This window comes from Gossypium hirsutum, chromosome D13 (genome assembly GCF_007990345.1).
Source record: "Gossypium hirsutum isolate 1008001.06 chromosome D13, Gossypium_hirsutum_v2.1, whole genome shotgun sequence".
In the NCBI taxonomy this organism is placed as follows: Eukaryota; Viridiplantae; Streptophyta; class Magnoliopsida; order Malvales; family Malvaceae; genus Gossypium; species Gossypium hirsutum.
The window spans coordinates 41,332,857-41,349,472 of record NC_053449.1 but is presented as its reverse complement, the minus strand read 5'-3'; positions in this window follow the sequence as shown (position 1 = coordinate 41,349,472).

The following is a 16,616-nucleotide window of genomic DNA, read 5'->3' as shown; positions in this document are numbered from 1 at the left end:
CACTCTTCATAGTTTAAGAACACATAATTTATACTAACTCTCCCTCTAAAAAAACCCTAAATCCCCCATTGATCATATCCCTATCCACTCGTTACTCTCCCCTAAGGGATTTAGCCACTTATGTTATTCATAGTCTCAACTCCGATTGAATAAACCATGTAAAGAACGCAATCAATTTAAAAGAGAAAAGATATTTGAATAATCGTGGATTGAATATCAAATGAGGAACGAAGTAGTAAATCTCTTAATTGAAATAAAGAAATAAAATGACTACAAAAGAACATAAACTAAAATACTTTAATAATATAAATAAACTCTTGAATCAAAACTGATTTCAAGAGAAAAACAAAAAAAATTATTGAAAAGCTGAAAAGAAAATAAACTAAATCTATTTCTAAACTATGAGGGTTTTTGAAGGCTTCTAAGATGACTTAGTTACATCAAACCCCTAATATCTTATTTATTGAGATGTTAACACCCTAAATTAGGTCTTTGGCACATCCTACGTCTTCGAATAAGTTTGATTGCAGGGACAAATATATCCTCGATAAGCTTGGAAATATCATTATTTTGGTGCTTTGATGGCTTGTGAATCTTGTGCATCACTCGGCTCTTGCTTCCACGTCAATTGAGCCTTTATATGTTCATCCTAAACACTCAATTGAACATATTAGCACAACCTAGGGCCCGTGTTGGCCTATTGGGTCACAACACCTACAAAATGTGTTAAAAACACTTATTTTTATTAATTTTCTATCCTAAGGCCTAATTACTGAAAACAAAATATAAAATCCTAAATTGCATTGAAAAAAAACTCATTAAGTGCGAAATTGACCCAAATTGACTACTACATTTGACGGTAGGTCAGTCATGAGTCGTTTGTCTTTGTGATGAATGACTTAATTACTATTTGATAATAGATGACTTTTTTTGCAGGAAAATGTAATAGTAATCATGAGATGAAATAGGATCATATTGGGAGAACGAATTTATCCCAATGAGATTAAGGATATCCTATGAGGGCAACACATGTATGACAATGTCATTGGATGAGCACTGATCGAGTAGCTTTCGTAATGGCATAGAATTTATGAGAGCTCAGTCACGACACTATAATGGAATGATTTCGTGACTAAATGAGTTTATAATTAATAGCTGAAAAGCTAGAATTTAAGAATAAATTTTTAAGCCCAAATCACATATGTCCAATCATTCTCTCTAATGGCTGTTTGAAACCAGAAATGGATTGCATGTGGAATCAAATGAACAAAAATGGATAGAAGCGATAAAGTTAGAGAAATAGGTAACAATCGGAAATGAATGTGGCTTTCTCGCTAAGCTTAGAAATAACCTAAGAATTAATTTATGGTTTTTTGAATTATTAATTAATTAATTAAAGTTCGAAGATGGAATTAAATTAACTTGTCATTAAGAATTCTTTGAATTTAGAAAAATTAAATATATTTTCTCATAGATTCTTTTACAGTAAAGTTGTCATGATTTTAACAGAATTAGAACCGGATTGAGAAAAATATTTAATTTATTAAAATTAATTTAATAAATAATTTATATTTTAAGAAATAAAAAAAATATGTATTAGGTTAGATTAGATTATAAAGTGTTGGGTTAAAAGCCTAGGAAACACATATAATTGAACTCAATATAGGAAAGGCCCAAATCCCCATTGTAATACATATGAGGGGAAACACACCTTATTAGCCCTCTCTCTCCTAGTTCAACTAAGGGATTTTTTTTATTAAATAAACATTGAATGCATTCTAGTAATTCAACTAAGGTTTCACTTCCTCTCCTTATAAATAGATGGCACTAGGAGGGCTAAAAACACAATAAGTTAGACACAACTTTTGAGATATTGTTATTCTGTCCGAAAATAGTGCGAACTTATTTCTAAGTATAAATTATATTTTCCAAAATAACAATTCTACCGATTGCTATTAAAAAGAGATTTTTGCTTTCTCATTGAAAGTAAAATAAATAATTTATAGTTATGTGTTTGATTCAAATTCGTTCAAGCCCGCACTTAAAGTAGTTCGTGGTACAAGAATAGCAGAAAAGACCATTCGATTGAAAGTTGAGAACGACAATGATCCATTTAGCTGAGAACACAAGTGCAATTTTGAGTAAAGTTTATTGCTATAAATATTACAAATTGACTCGGTTTCCAAAATTTTAATTTTCTTCTATGCAAGAATCATTTTTGAAAAGAATATTTTCCAACAATTGGTATCAGAGCTAGGTTGTGCTATATTATAGTATAAACTAATACCAAAATTTTCTATCTTCATGTGTGATTAATTTTTTATAAGATGTAACATTCTTGTAATTATAAGCATATTTAGGGGAATGTATGTGAATGAATGTATGTTATTATATTATTATATATAATAAAATAATTTTTTCAAAGTTGTGATTCCTAGAAAATTGAATGTTTATTATTAATTTTTGGGTATGTAAATTAAATTGTGGACTATCATCTCCACACATGATTTATTTATTCATTATTTTAAAATCAATTATCTGAGCAGAAAATAGATATAGGACTTGTGTAACCAATAATTTCTGTAGAACCCGGAGAACCGAGACGCATCCAAGTCGATTGAGACAGCGCGAACCCGACCCACCAAATATGCAAAAGATCAACGGTGGTCCGATAGTAGGAGGCTTTTGGTGGTCTGGCGGTGGTTATTGACGGTAAAGGGTCAACAGCGATGGCCGGTGAGGTTCGGTGGTGGTCGATGGTAGCCCGATAGTGTTCAATGACAGAGACGATGCAATGGTGATGGTGGAAAAATGACGGAGATGGTGACGTGGACCAATACCGTACTAGAAGTCCATGGTAGCGAAATGGAAGACCCAAAGTATGCTTGGGGTGTTTTTTGTAGTAATTTTATCATTTTTTTCCTAGGATGAAGTCATGGAAACTTTAGTTGGTCAGGGTCATTTAAATTTAATGCTTTTATATGTGATAGCATGATGATATTTATTTGACTGCAAATATATGTTCATGCATATGTATGATAAGCATGCCATATAGTTTAGGGAAAAAATGTAAATGTACTTATCATGTATATATTGATAATTCATGATTGAAACTGGACATTAAAACCTTGCATGTTTTTAAAATATTAAATGGGAGAAGGTTCCTAAGCAAGACCTACTACCTTCATCAATGGTCTCTTGTAATGGCATGACACTTTAACTACCCCAAGGTAGGATTGTCATGTGAACCTCACTAAGGAGATTTCTTGAAAGTAAGAAGAAATATCTTGTAACCGTATGATAGTTGGCCAACCCTATTGCAAGTATTATCATGCGATATAACAAGAAGTTTTTACTTTAAAGAGGACAAGTCATAGCATGTTACTCGATGAGATTGTCCCAAGATGACTCATTTGTGGTGCATGACGTGATAGGTGTTGAGTTGATGGTTATACTTTCAAGATCTTCTAGTTAAGTAACTTCCCAAGAAGCTCTACTTATGTTAGAATGATGATCAAACGTTAAATAATTATTCGTACATGTGAATGCCTAAGGAATTAGGTCCATGTACCAATTGAATGGAAATCCATGTTCTTACTAGTTGATCGAGATTACCCCAAGGTGACTTGATTCAATGGGTGTAGGAATTATCATTGTAACGGCTTACAAATGTCTTTAAGATTTAATGTAATACTCACCATCTTAATTCATATTGTAAGTTGCAAAATGTTTTCAAAATATTTGATTAATACAAATATATTAATACATGAATATTGTATTTTCAGTTCAAAAATGGCACCTACTCCCTTATTAAAAATACTCACTGAAAAATTTTGAATAGGAATAACTATAAGGAATGGAAAAGAAACCTCATGATTGTCCTGAGCTATGAGAAACTAAAAACAATCATTGATAATAAATTCCCTCCAGTCACTCAAGTTGAGGCTAGAACATGCTGGAAGGAGTCTAATAAGATAGCTTGTTGTTATATGTTGGCAAGCGTAACTAGCACCGTTTATAAGTAATAGGAGAGTTGTAAGACTGTCAAATCGATTCTAGACAAACTAGAAGACATGTTCGGAGGCTAATCTTCCTTGGCTTGACAATCGACTATTACTAGTTTGATGGATGCCTAGTAAAAACCTAACACTCCGGTAAAAAACCATATGATTACTCTTATAGGATACTTTGTCGAGGCTACAAATAATGAGGCTAATCTGGAATAGAACACGCAAATTGAAATGATGTTCAAAAGCTTGTCCAAGGATTTTGCAAGCTTTCGGGTCGCATACAACATTAGGAGCAAGAATCTGATGCTTACACAACTCATGAAGGCATTACAATCCTATATGTTGATGTTGAATGATGGTCAATCATTTCAAAAAGTAGAAGCAAACATAGTTGTTGCTTCTTCTGTTGGAAAAGTCCGGTTTGAAAATGATTTTCTTGCATGGTGAAAATTTTAAATTTTAAAAACCAACTAAGTTTGTGATATTTTTAACAATAAACCTTAGACCGAAATTGTACTTGTGTTTTCAAATAAGCAATCCTTGAATATTTCTAGCTTTCAACCAAATGATCTTTTTCACAATTCTCGTACCACGAACTACTTCGTGTGTGGGCTCGAACCAATTGAATCAAAACACAGAACTAAAAAAAGTTTTCTTTTCTTTTTGGGGTGAAAATAAAAATTCTCTCTTCTTTAATAGAAATCGATAGAATTGTTATTCTAGAAAAATATATATACTAGTTGAGAATAAATTCTCTCTATTTAACAATCTCACAAAGTTGTGTTAATAGCTCTACCGGCGTCATTTATTTATAGGAAGAGAAATTAGAACCCTTGTTGAATTGTAGAAGTTTATTTCAACTAGAATACCAACTTTCTACTTAGAGTAGAAGTATGGCGCACCGCAGCCCCTAGTATTCCTACTAGGGTTACCACCCCTTAATATTCCATAAGAAGTTTTTGGGCCTTTCTCACATCGGGTCAAATTACGAGTACTTCCCAAACTTTTTGACCCAATACTTTACAATTTGATCTAACTTAATTCTATTTTTTATTTCCCAAAATAAAATTTAATATTTTATATTAAATAATTTTCTCATCTCAATTTTACCTCGATAAAATTATGACGATTTTACCCCTAGTAAAATTTTCAAGAAAATATTTTTAATATTTCACCATTCAACATGTTCGCTATGACTGAATGGTTTATTATCATTTTTTGGCTTTAAAATAGCTAAAAAATATAAACTCATTATTTGCAAATGTATCATTACTCATTTTCATTTCCATTTCCATTTTGAGAAACCTACATTCATTTCCAAATGATTCCATTTCCCCATTTCGGAGAAAACTATAATCATTCCTGAATGTTTCTCATTTCTCTATTTCTATTCATCCTAATCATTTTGATTCAAACATGCAATTCATTTCTGATTCCAACAAACTAGCAAAGGGACCGATTGGACATATGCAATCAAGGCTCAAATGATTTATAATTAAGTTCTGGATTTTTGCCTATTAATTATAAACTCATTTAGTCACGAAGTCATTCCATTATTGGTCATGGCTGAGCTCTCCCTAACGACATACCTTTACGAAAGCATCTACTTAGTGCTCGTCCAATGACCTTGTCATAAGTGTGTTACCCTTATAGGATATCCTTAATCTCTTTGAGATAATATCCACTCTCTCAATATGATCTTATTTTATCTCAAGGTAACAATTACATCTTCCTTCACGAAAAGTCAATTACTATTAAATAGTAATCAAGTCATTCATCATAAAGACGAAAACCATGACCATGTTTACTTTTCATCAACCATGTAATCCCAATGAGAGGATATCATTTACCCATATCTTGGGCTATGAATTTCATTATTGTGAATGATGCTACATACTATAGAAGTCCTACACCCAATGCACTAGCTTTCGATTACTTAAATATTCGAACTTAGGCTTTTACATACATCAAAGTGTACATGTCATGCATACATAGCTTGTCATCCACTCATGATTTAGGTATGTCACACTATGAATGTCACAAGTGAATAAATCCATAAACAAATTCAAGATCTATTTTGCTTGGGTCTAGTCCGATGTACTGTCTATTCAGTCAGTCACATCTATGTCTCTATCTTCTGTGAGTCGTCTGCTCCAATGCCCTTGATAAGACATCTCCCCAGTTAGACTTAGTAGACAACATAGTAGTCTTTCAATCGATTTGCCCATTTTTTATTAAACTAAAGACATATTTAGGTTCTTCTACTAATACAAGTTGTCTTTCCTTATTACAATCTGACCACAAAATACCACTTAGTATTATTTTATACATTAGGCAATCAATGAGTAACATTTACTTCTATTTTTTTCGTGAAAAATCATATGAGGAAAATAATACAAAGTAAATTAATTGTAATTAAAGAAAATTTTTTATTAATCAATCTGTTTGAAAAAATTACAAGTTTACAAATGAATATACTACACTCAAGGCTCCAGATCTAACATCTTCCTGTAAAGGGAAGGGAAGGCACGGTAAAATAAACAAGGCTAAGTTTTCTAGGCCACCTAAAGTGGAAAGGCTGAAGACTAAGAAGCCTAAAGACTTATTTAAGTCTAAGTGTTTCTTCTACAGCAAGAAAGGGCACTTTAAAGCAAACTGTAAAGACTGCAAAAGATTACTTGGGTATTAAAGGCAAAGGCATGGAACTCTATTTTATAGAAGCTTGCTTAGTGGAAGATTTAATAGACCATTTATTTAAGTCTAACAATGTGTGTGTTTCTCTACAAGGGTTTGGGGAAATAAAAGATCTCAGGGATAAGAGTCTACTCGTTGTGGTCTGAAAATGAAACAAGTGTGGCAGTTGAAGCAATGGGAGATGTACATCTTTATTTCGATAATTTTAGGAAGATTATTTTAAAATAAATTTTCTATGTACCAAGTTTAAAAAGAAACTCAATTTTTGTTGCATGTTTATTTAAAGACGGCTTGACCTTGACTTTTAATAATAGTATTGTAATAATTAGAAATCATAAACTTATCTATAATGAATGGATGTCAAATAATATCTATTTTATCAAACCAAAGATGTACATGCTACTTAAAACTGAAATTTCAAATAAAAGACTTAAAATTTCTCACTCTAATGGGGCGTACCTTTGGCATTTGAGACTTGGTCATATTAGCCAAGAAAGAATCACTAAACTTGTTAAACATGATACCTTAAGTTCGCTTAAAGAGGTTGATCTTCCACAATGTGAATCTTGCTTGGATGGTAAGATGACTAAGCGATCTTTTAATGCAAAAGGAACGAGGGCTCTAAAACCCTTAGAACTTGTGCACACTGACGTATGTAGCCCCATGAACGTCAGTGCAAGAGGTAGTAACGAGTATTATGTAACCTTTATTGATGATTATTCCAAATATGGGTATGTGTACCTAATGCATTACAAGAGTGAAACCTTTGATAAATTCAAAGAGTTTCATGCGAAAGTGGAGAAACAACAAGGTTTATCCAAAAAAATACTTTGGTCTGATTGATGTGGGGAATATTTATCAAATGAGTTCTTAGAGTATCTTATAGAGAATGAGATTCTATCCAATGAACTGCGTTAGACACTCAAGAATAGAATGGCATGATAGAGAGAAGAAATCGAACTTTGTTAGACATGGTTCATTCGATGTTAAGTTATTCGAAGTTGTCAATCTCATTTTAGGGATATGCATTACAATTAACTTGTTCTATTTTCAATGATGTACCAACTAAGGTAACATCTAAAACTCCATACAAATTATGGCACGACAGGAATTTGAATCTAAATCATTTCAGGATTTGGGATGCTTAGCCCATGTATTGGATAGAGATGCGAGGAAGTTGGATTCATAGACAGAATTGTGCATGTTTGTAGGATATCTAAAAGGAACAAAATGTGGTTTGTTTAAAACCTGAAAGAACAAATAGTGATACTGTCAACTCATTACATGAATGAGATCAAACCTTAAAGTAAAGAAGTACTCAAAGAACTTTTGAAAAATACACAAAGCCCTATAAAAATGGTTCCACAACAAACTCCTAATAGTAAACCTACAAACTATCAGCGGCATAGGGTGCTTCATCGCAGTGGAAGAGTCTCTCGAAGGCTTGAGTTTATCTAATCTGGTGGAAGTGTTTTAAACATTGAGTTTTCCAAACAGGAACATGATGACCCACTCACTTATGATGAAGAGATGAAGAGTGTTGATTCCAAGCTATAGGAAATAACTATGAAAGCTTAGACGAATTCTATGAATTCCAACTCAGTATGGGAACTTGTAGATTTACCAGAAAGGATAAAACTTATAAGGTGTAAGTGGATCTACAAGAAGAAAAGAAATGTGAATGAAAACATGGAAACTTACAAGGTCAAACTTATAGTAAAAGATTATACTCAGAAAGAATGTATCGATTACGAAAAAGCCTTCTCTCCAATTGCCATGCTCAAGTCAATCCGCATACTATTATTCATTGCGGTGGCTCTCTATTAAAAGATCTGGCAAAAGGATGTCAAGACAACATTCTTGAATGACGATCTTAAATATAACATTTATATGATACAACCCATCGGATATATAGCTAAAGGAAACAAACGTAGTGTTTCCAAACTACTTAGATTCATATATGAACTTAAGTAAGCATCCCACTCATGGAATCAAAGATTTGATCAAGTGATCAAAACTTTTAGGTTTGAGAAAAATGTAGATGTACCTTATATTTATAAAAGTATTGGGGATGGAATGGTGGTCTTTCTCATTCTATATGTCGATGATATTCTACTATTTGGAAATGATGTAGGGACATTGTCATCACTTAAACTATGGTTAACTCAATAGTTTAGCATGAAGGACTTGGGAAAATCTAATTTTTTTTTAGGTATTGGAATCCTAAGGGATAAAAACATGATAGAATTATCACAAGATTCATACATAGACAAGTTATTAAAACATTATGCAATGATCGATTCTAAAAAGGGAACACAACCCTCTATATCAAAACTTCATCTTTCTTTGTAAGATTGTCCTAAGACGGTGAAAGAAAGAGAAAACATGAGAAAGGTTTCTTATCTTTCTGCAATATGAAGTCTCATGTATGTTATATTGTGCAAACATCCAGATATCTATTTCGCAGTGAGGTTGGCGAGTCGGTATCAAACGAATTCAGGTCCAAGACACAGGCAAGTAGTTAAGCATATACTTAAGAATTTACGGAGAATGGGGGATTATAGTATTGTGTATTCTAAAAGAGATCTTCCTCCAATCGAATATATTCATTCTAGCTTACAAACGTGTTGAGATTCAATGAAATCGACAACGGGTTGTGTCTTTATCCTAGGTGGCAAGTCCATAGTATGAATAAGTGTCAATCAGGGTTACACTGCTAACTTCACCATGGTATGGAAAAAATATGACACTAAAACAATGTGGAAATAGCTAAACCCCAAAGAAATCACATGAGGACAAAACACAATGATAAAAAGTATCATAAGGGATACGATTGTGACAGATAAAATAGTGGATGTAGTTAAAGTCGTAATAGAGGGCAGCCTTGCGGACTTGTGTACCAAGACTTCATTAGTTAGGAGTTTTAAGAAACACATGGAGAGAATGTGAATGTGAAATATGACTCATCTACTTCCCTAAGGCAAGTGGGAGACTATTACATCTGATTTTTTGAATAGATCAGTTAATAAAATTATTCATGAATAATATTAATACCCTTTTTATATTGTCGTCACGTGGTTTTTGCATGTAAAGCAAAATAAAAGCAAATATTAGCTCATTAGTTATCTAATTTTTAACTAATACTAATTGATATTATGTGGTCAGATCGTAATACGAAATGACAACTTATATTAGTAAACGAACCTAAATATGTCCTTAGTCTAATAAAAAATGAGCAAACCAATTGAAATACTCATATGTCATCTATCAAGTAAAGTTGTCCATGGGCCAAGCCATTCGGCCCAACCCGAAGGCTTGCCCAAAAAATGGGAGGGTTTGGGTAAAAATATAGACCCAAAAATAGACTTGGGAAAAAAAAGCTCGTTTAAAAAATGGGTCAGGCCTTGAGTAAGGGTTTTTTTTTTGGATCAGGTCTGACCTGAATTTACAATAAAACAACTCTGCTATTTTTCTATTGTTTTCCCATGTTTTGTTGTTTTTTCCCACTTTTTACCATTATTTTGCTACCATTTTACTATTATATTGCTACTATTTTTATGTTAATTTAAGATATTGTATAACATTTGTTTTATTGTTAATTTGTCTACTATTTTAGGGGCATTTGCTTATTAAGTTGCACTTACCTTAATATTATTTAAGTATAAAGACTTTTTTATTTATTTTCAATTAGTTATGAAACATTTATTTTAATATTTTTAGTATATTTAGTGTATTATGTTTTTAAAAAATAGATCCAGAATTCGTTTATGGATTTAGTCATTTGTGACATTAATAGTGTGGCATACATTAATCTTGAGTGGATGATGGACTATGTATGTGTGATTCATATACTTTGATGCAAGTAAAAGCTTGAGTTCGATTAGATAAGGAATCGAAAGTTGGTGCGTTGTGTATACCACTTCTGCAGTATGTAGTGTCATTCACAATAGTGAAATTCATAGCCCAAGACCCAAATGATATCCTATCATTTGCATTACATGATAGATGAAAAGTAAACGTGGCCACGAGTCATTCGGCTTTTTATGAATGACTTAATTACTATTTGATATTAGTTAACTTTTCATGAAGGAAGATGTACTGGTTATCATGAGATAAAATAAGATCATATTGGGAGAACATATTTATCCCTAAGAGATTAAGGATATCCTATGAGAATAACAAACTTATGATAAGGTTATTGGATGAGCATTGATCGAGTAGTTTTCGTAATGGTATGTAATTAGGGAGAGCTCAGTCATGATATTGTAGTGGAATGACTTCGTGACTAAATGAGTTTACAATTAATAGGTGAAAAGCTAGAACTTAATTATAAATCATTTGAGCCCTAATCATATATGTCCAACTAGTCCCACTACTAGCTCGTTGAAACCAGAAATGAATTGCATGTTGAATCAAATGAGCAAAAATGGATAGAAGCGATAAAGTTAGAGAAATGAATAACATTTGGAAATGGATGTGGTTTTCTTACTAAGCATAAAAATGATCTAAGAATTAATTTATGGTTTTTTGAATTATTAATTAATTAATTGATGTTTGAAAATAGAATTAAATTAATTGGTCATTATGAATTCGTTGAATGTAGAAAAATTACATATATTTTCTCATAGATTCTTTTATGGTAAAGTTGCTTTGATTTTAACAGAATTAGAATTGGGTTGAGAAAATTATTTAATTGAAAATTTAACTTATAAAAATTAGTTTAATACATAATGTTTATTTTGAGAAATAGAAAAACATGTACTAATTTGGATTAAATTATAAAGTGCTGGGTTAAATTCTAGGAAGCACATACAATTAGGCACCAATTTAATTAAGGAAATTACTAAAATTTCCTTTCATATTTCAAATAAGTGAGGTAGGGAAATTATTGTTTTCAAATAAGTGAGCTAGGGAAATTATAGATTTGAAATATAAAAGGCATTATAGTAATTTCTCTAATTAAGTTGGTGCCTAGTTGACTCGTGACACCAACTCAAGAGTTTAAATAATTGTATATATAGTTTCTTTAAATAATAATACATATTATTATTTGATACACGAATGATGAAATTTTTTAAATCTATAAGCGAGGTTAAGAGGTCATCACATGTCTCATTTTTGTATTTTTTTATTCTTTTTAAATATCATTGTGACGCCCTAACCCAGTCGAGATGGACCAACCCGAATCCAGAACGTCACATTAGTCACTTATGTGATCTCCTTACCGACCACTAATCACACCACAAAACCACTATTGACACCACATAATATTCATGCATAATTATCAATCATACAGCTCAAGGAAAACATACAAACCCTAAAATCATGTTTATCTAGGAAAATCTTTGAAATAACACTTAGGAGAAAAATCATCAATTTGCAATTACCGAACGAAACTCTCATAGAATAATAAATTTAACATGTAATTAGTTCATAGTAGATTATTAAAACAATATTTCAAAGAATCAACTAAAACCAACAAGTAAAACTCATTTAATTTTAAAACAAAGATTCAAGGACTAAATTGTAAATTTGAAAAATATTCGGAAAATATTTTTTGCAAAATTAAAAGTAAATTTATGAAATTAAACATATACTATTTAATCATGCAAAATTTTTTCAAGGCATTTCATAGCATTTAAGGACTCCAATTTTATTGTATAAAATCTAATACTAGAATACAAAACTAGTAAACTTCCCAAAAATCAACAATTTGTCATGCCGCGACCATGCGAACCCCTTGTTGTGACGTGATATGGACGTTGCCCCTTGTCACGAGGACGCGAAAAAGGGCATCCCAACGAAGATCCCTCATCAAGACGTCACCCGCAATTTCTTCAGAAACAGCCTAAAAACCTACATTTGACACTTTAGCATCCAACTTATCATACCATCTCATGCATTTGAACAAACTTCTCTATTCTAACATGTCACATAGCATACATAGATTATTCAAACATTTTTAATTACACTATAAGATTCAAATACTAAATTTGAAACCGTAAGTAATTAGCTATGCTAACATGCATTTCCAATTCCACAATTCAAATACTCAACATACCAAATTTGCATTTTATACATTTCCAAGGGGAAAATAGGTTCATTCCATACCATTGGGTCATTATAAACATGTGAAGAAATCCAACATACAATTTAAGCATCTACATCAAGAACTTAACCAAGAGACATGTATATCAATATCATGCAATCACCACCAACATCAAACATGTTCAAACATTATTCTCAAGCCTCAATCAAACATAAAACCAAGTTCAAAATGTTGGAAATATGAAAATCAAATATATAATAAAGGTAGCTACATGTTATTATTTACTATCATAATAGGTTAGCCCAAATTAAAACTAATGTAATTTGGTTAAGGTTTATTGGGCTTTAATTATTAAACAAAGTATGAGTCAAAATATGTGTAGATACTCGAGTAACTAATTTCAAATTGATGATGGGATGATTAGAAATTAGGGCTAATATGCCAAATTTATATATTAGGGTTATGGTCCCCAAATTACATATAAGATAATTTTTCTAATAACTCATCTTTAAAAAATAGAGAGTCACCTTCTCTAGATTACTTATGTGCTAATTTGGAAAATCAAAACTTCAAGATCCGTAGATTTCCAGAAATCGATAAATTCAAGTACGCTTTCGCATCTAGTTTTGTTCTTGACTTATTCTTGATGATTTGACATGACAGATCCTAGTTTATGGTTTGTTAAGTTTTATGTCAGATATTATTTTACGGTTCTAACACAAAAATCCTTAAAACAATTCTTAAAAGTCTATTTACAAACCAATGAAATGACAATGTTTAATTCCCTCAAGTATGGTCCCATATTGTCTTTATTTTTATAACCAAAAAGTCACAACACATACTCAAGAGGAATGTCTTGCTTGGATCACTTAGCTTGCTCACTTCTACCCCCCAAAATATAGTTATTTCTCTGCAAAACAATCATACAAGAGTGTGAGCTTATCCAAGCTCAGTGAGTGCTCAAAGATTGCCACAATTAAACACATACTCTATAGTTAAAAGAAAGCATACTATATCAATCAATCATGACATTGCAATAAGCATACTCATAGCATTTCATATTGATATATTGACATTTTGTGACTATTAAACATGTATAGAAACATAACGCATTGGATAACCGGATCTCTAAACACTCCAAATGACTCAAAAAGTCTAATGCTATCCCATATAAGTGTAGCATGAATGCTAACACTCTCCAAGCACACCACGCTATTCCGATGATGGAGCTAAGCTCAACATCCCCTTATCTCTCCAACGTTATCCTGGGGCCTCAACACCCAATCATAAATAAATGGTGGTGAGTGCTTACAATCCTATGGCATGCTAATGATATCCAATGGTTCCAAGAGTTCACAAAGTCAACATATTCACTTATACACACATTTACTTATTGTTTTATGCCCACTCTCACTTACCAAAAACATTTATACACATCACTTTCACAATCACATTTAATGCACTCTCAGGCGCTTTCACTAATGCTCAAAGAGCCACGTTCACTTTAAATCACTTAGGTATGCATAAAACCAGCAAGCCACTTAACATTAGCTGTCAAATACACATGTCACAAGCTTAATTATCTCACATGTATCACATATCACAATATAAAAACATCACATATAATATTACATGGATTGAGTAAGAAAACTTACACTTAGAACTTATGTTAGGTGTTTATGCCAACCTAAACTCCCATTCAACTTAAGGAATCATGCCTAAAAATAGTAATTTCAATCATTCACCAAATCGCTTTCGTTCAATTGTCGAAGGTTAAATAAGCTTTTCTTTGCCTTTCGATATGCTCGTTTGTAATTAATGATTTTGACACTAAAATAAGAGATTTTCTCACTCAATTTTCGTTTCTAATCCCTAAACATGTTTCTAAGCATCCTAAATATCATATTATTACAAATCTAAGCTATCAAAATGACCTAATTTATCAAGTCTAGCTTTTCCAAAAATTTAAGCTTACAAAATCGATTAAAGAGGTAAAAGTCAAAATTCATAAAAATATTTTAACGATCTATAAAATTGAGCTTACAAACCTTCTAATTAGCTCAAAATAAGTTGAAAATAAACTTAAAATAGCAAGTTAACTTAATATTTCGAGTTTCGCCATTTTTAAGCCAATTTTTGGTTTGAAAGCTTTAGATCTATTAAAGTCTTGTAATAGTTTATCAAATTTTGAATTATAAAAACAACAAGCTTAGATTTAAAAATAAGAATAAGAATATTACCTCACTTTGAGAAGGATGGCGAAGTATAGATCTAATTCGTTGAAAAACGTTTGAAGAACAATGAAGAAATTGATGAGGAAAAGAGGAATTTTTTAAAAAATTGAAGGAAGAATTGGTGTTTGGAAGGCTAAAAAATCAATAGGGAAGGGCTAATTTTGAGAGAAAAACTCAGTTTTGGATTAGAGAAAAATTTTAAATTAATGATGAGAAGAGAGGGAAAAACGGGATTGGGGGTTTAAATAGGAAAGTGGGAAAACTGATTTCTAAATTTAGGAAAAATTTCCTTTTAAAAACTTTCAGTTTTTGCCCTTTTTCAAATCAGTCCCTATTTTAATTAAACAAATTTTCCTAATTATTTTTCAAATTCGATTTCATTTTTATAAAATCCGTTTTAAGAAAATTAAATGTCGACCACTTAATTTTAATTTTCCAACCTAAATTTTAATTCTGATTATTTTTATAGTATTTTTTATTTAATTACTATAATCCTAATTCCAGAATTTAGATCGAATATTCGGTCTATTAACCCGATTCTACTAACCGGATTTTTGGGATGTGATAATCAGTTAAGGACAGTTGTCATTCTCTTATGCTTGTAGAGTTTAAAAATCTTCACCGTTTGTGTATCAAATAATAATCCATAGAAAAAAGATTAATATAAATTTTAGTTTAATATAAATTAATATAAAAATATACTTTATAATCTTTAAACAAAAAAATGCCATGTTGTGTTGAGGGTTTTTTCTTCGGTCCATTTCTCATGGAAGTTATCTTCATATTTATAAGGCACGGTTCTCTGATGGGATGTGCTAGGGGACAACTAGACAACGACACATTACCCTTCTAGGTTTGACACGTAACCTCAAAGGTATCTTTGAAGGGGCCTCCTCGCAAATAGGCGAGCTGGGAATAGCGAGCTGGGAGGTGAAGTTGGAGAGTGCCGAACAAGGAAATGGCAAACTGCAGATCAGCTACTGGGCAAACTGGCAAGTTGGGGAAGGTGGCGACCTAGGAGCGAAGTGGCGAGCTAGTGAAGTGGTACGAATAAAGAGATGGAGAGATGGTGAGTTGTGGCCATCAGGTAGACATAGGGATGGCCAACTGTGGACACGGGAGAGGCAAGTCGTGGCCATCAAACGGACAAAGGATGGAGAGTCGTGGACACAGGGTGAGGCGAGTCGTGGCCATTAGGCGGATAGGGGATGGCGAGCTGTTCTAGTTTTTGGATCAGGTCGCCATTTGAACCAGATCACAAAACATGTAGTGGTAACATGTAAAAATAAACTAATTTTGTTTTCATATTTTAAAATCTTTGAAGATTTTATTTTACTCGATATAAGAATACAAAGAATCATATATAATAGCAATTTGTAGTTGGATTAAAATTTTATGAATGATTTAATTTTATTAAATTTTGTAAGATTATTTTAGCAATTGAATACATACAATTCCAGTAGATGTTTTGTTTCCAAATATTAATACATTTTATTCATTGTATGTTTCGATTAAATGTCTTACTGTATTTTGCAATATCAAGATTATATATACATTTTATAATCAATAAACTGAATATGAAAGTCGAGTTCATTTTCTTTAATATTCTTCCTTATTTGTACTGTAAAA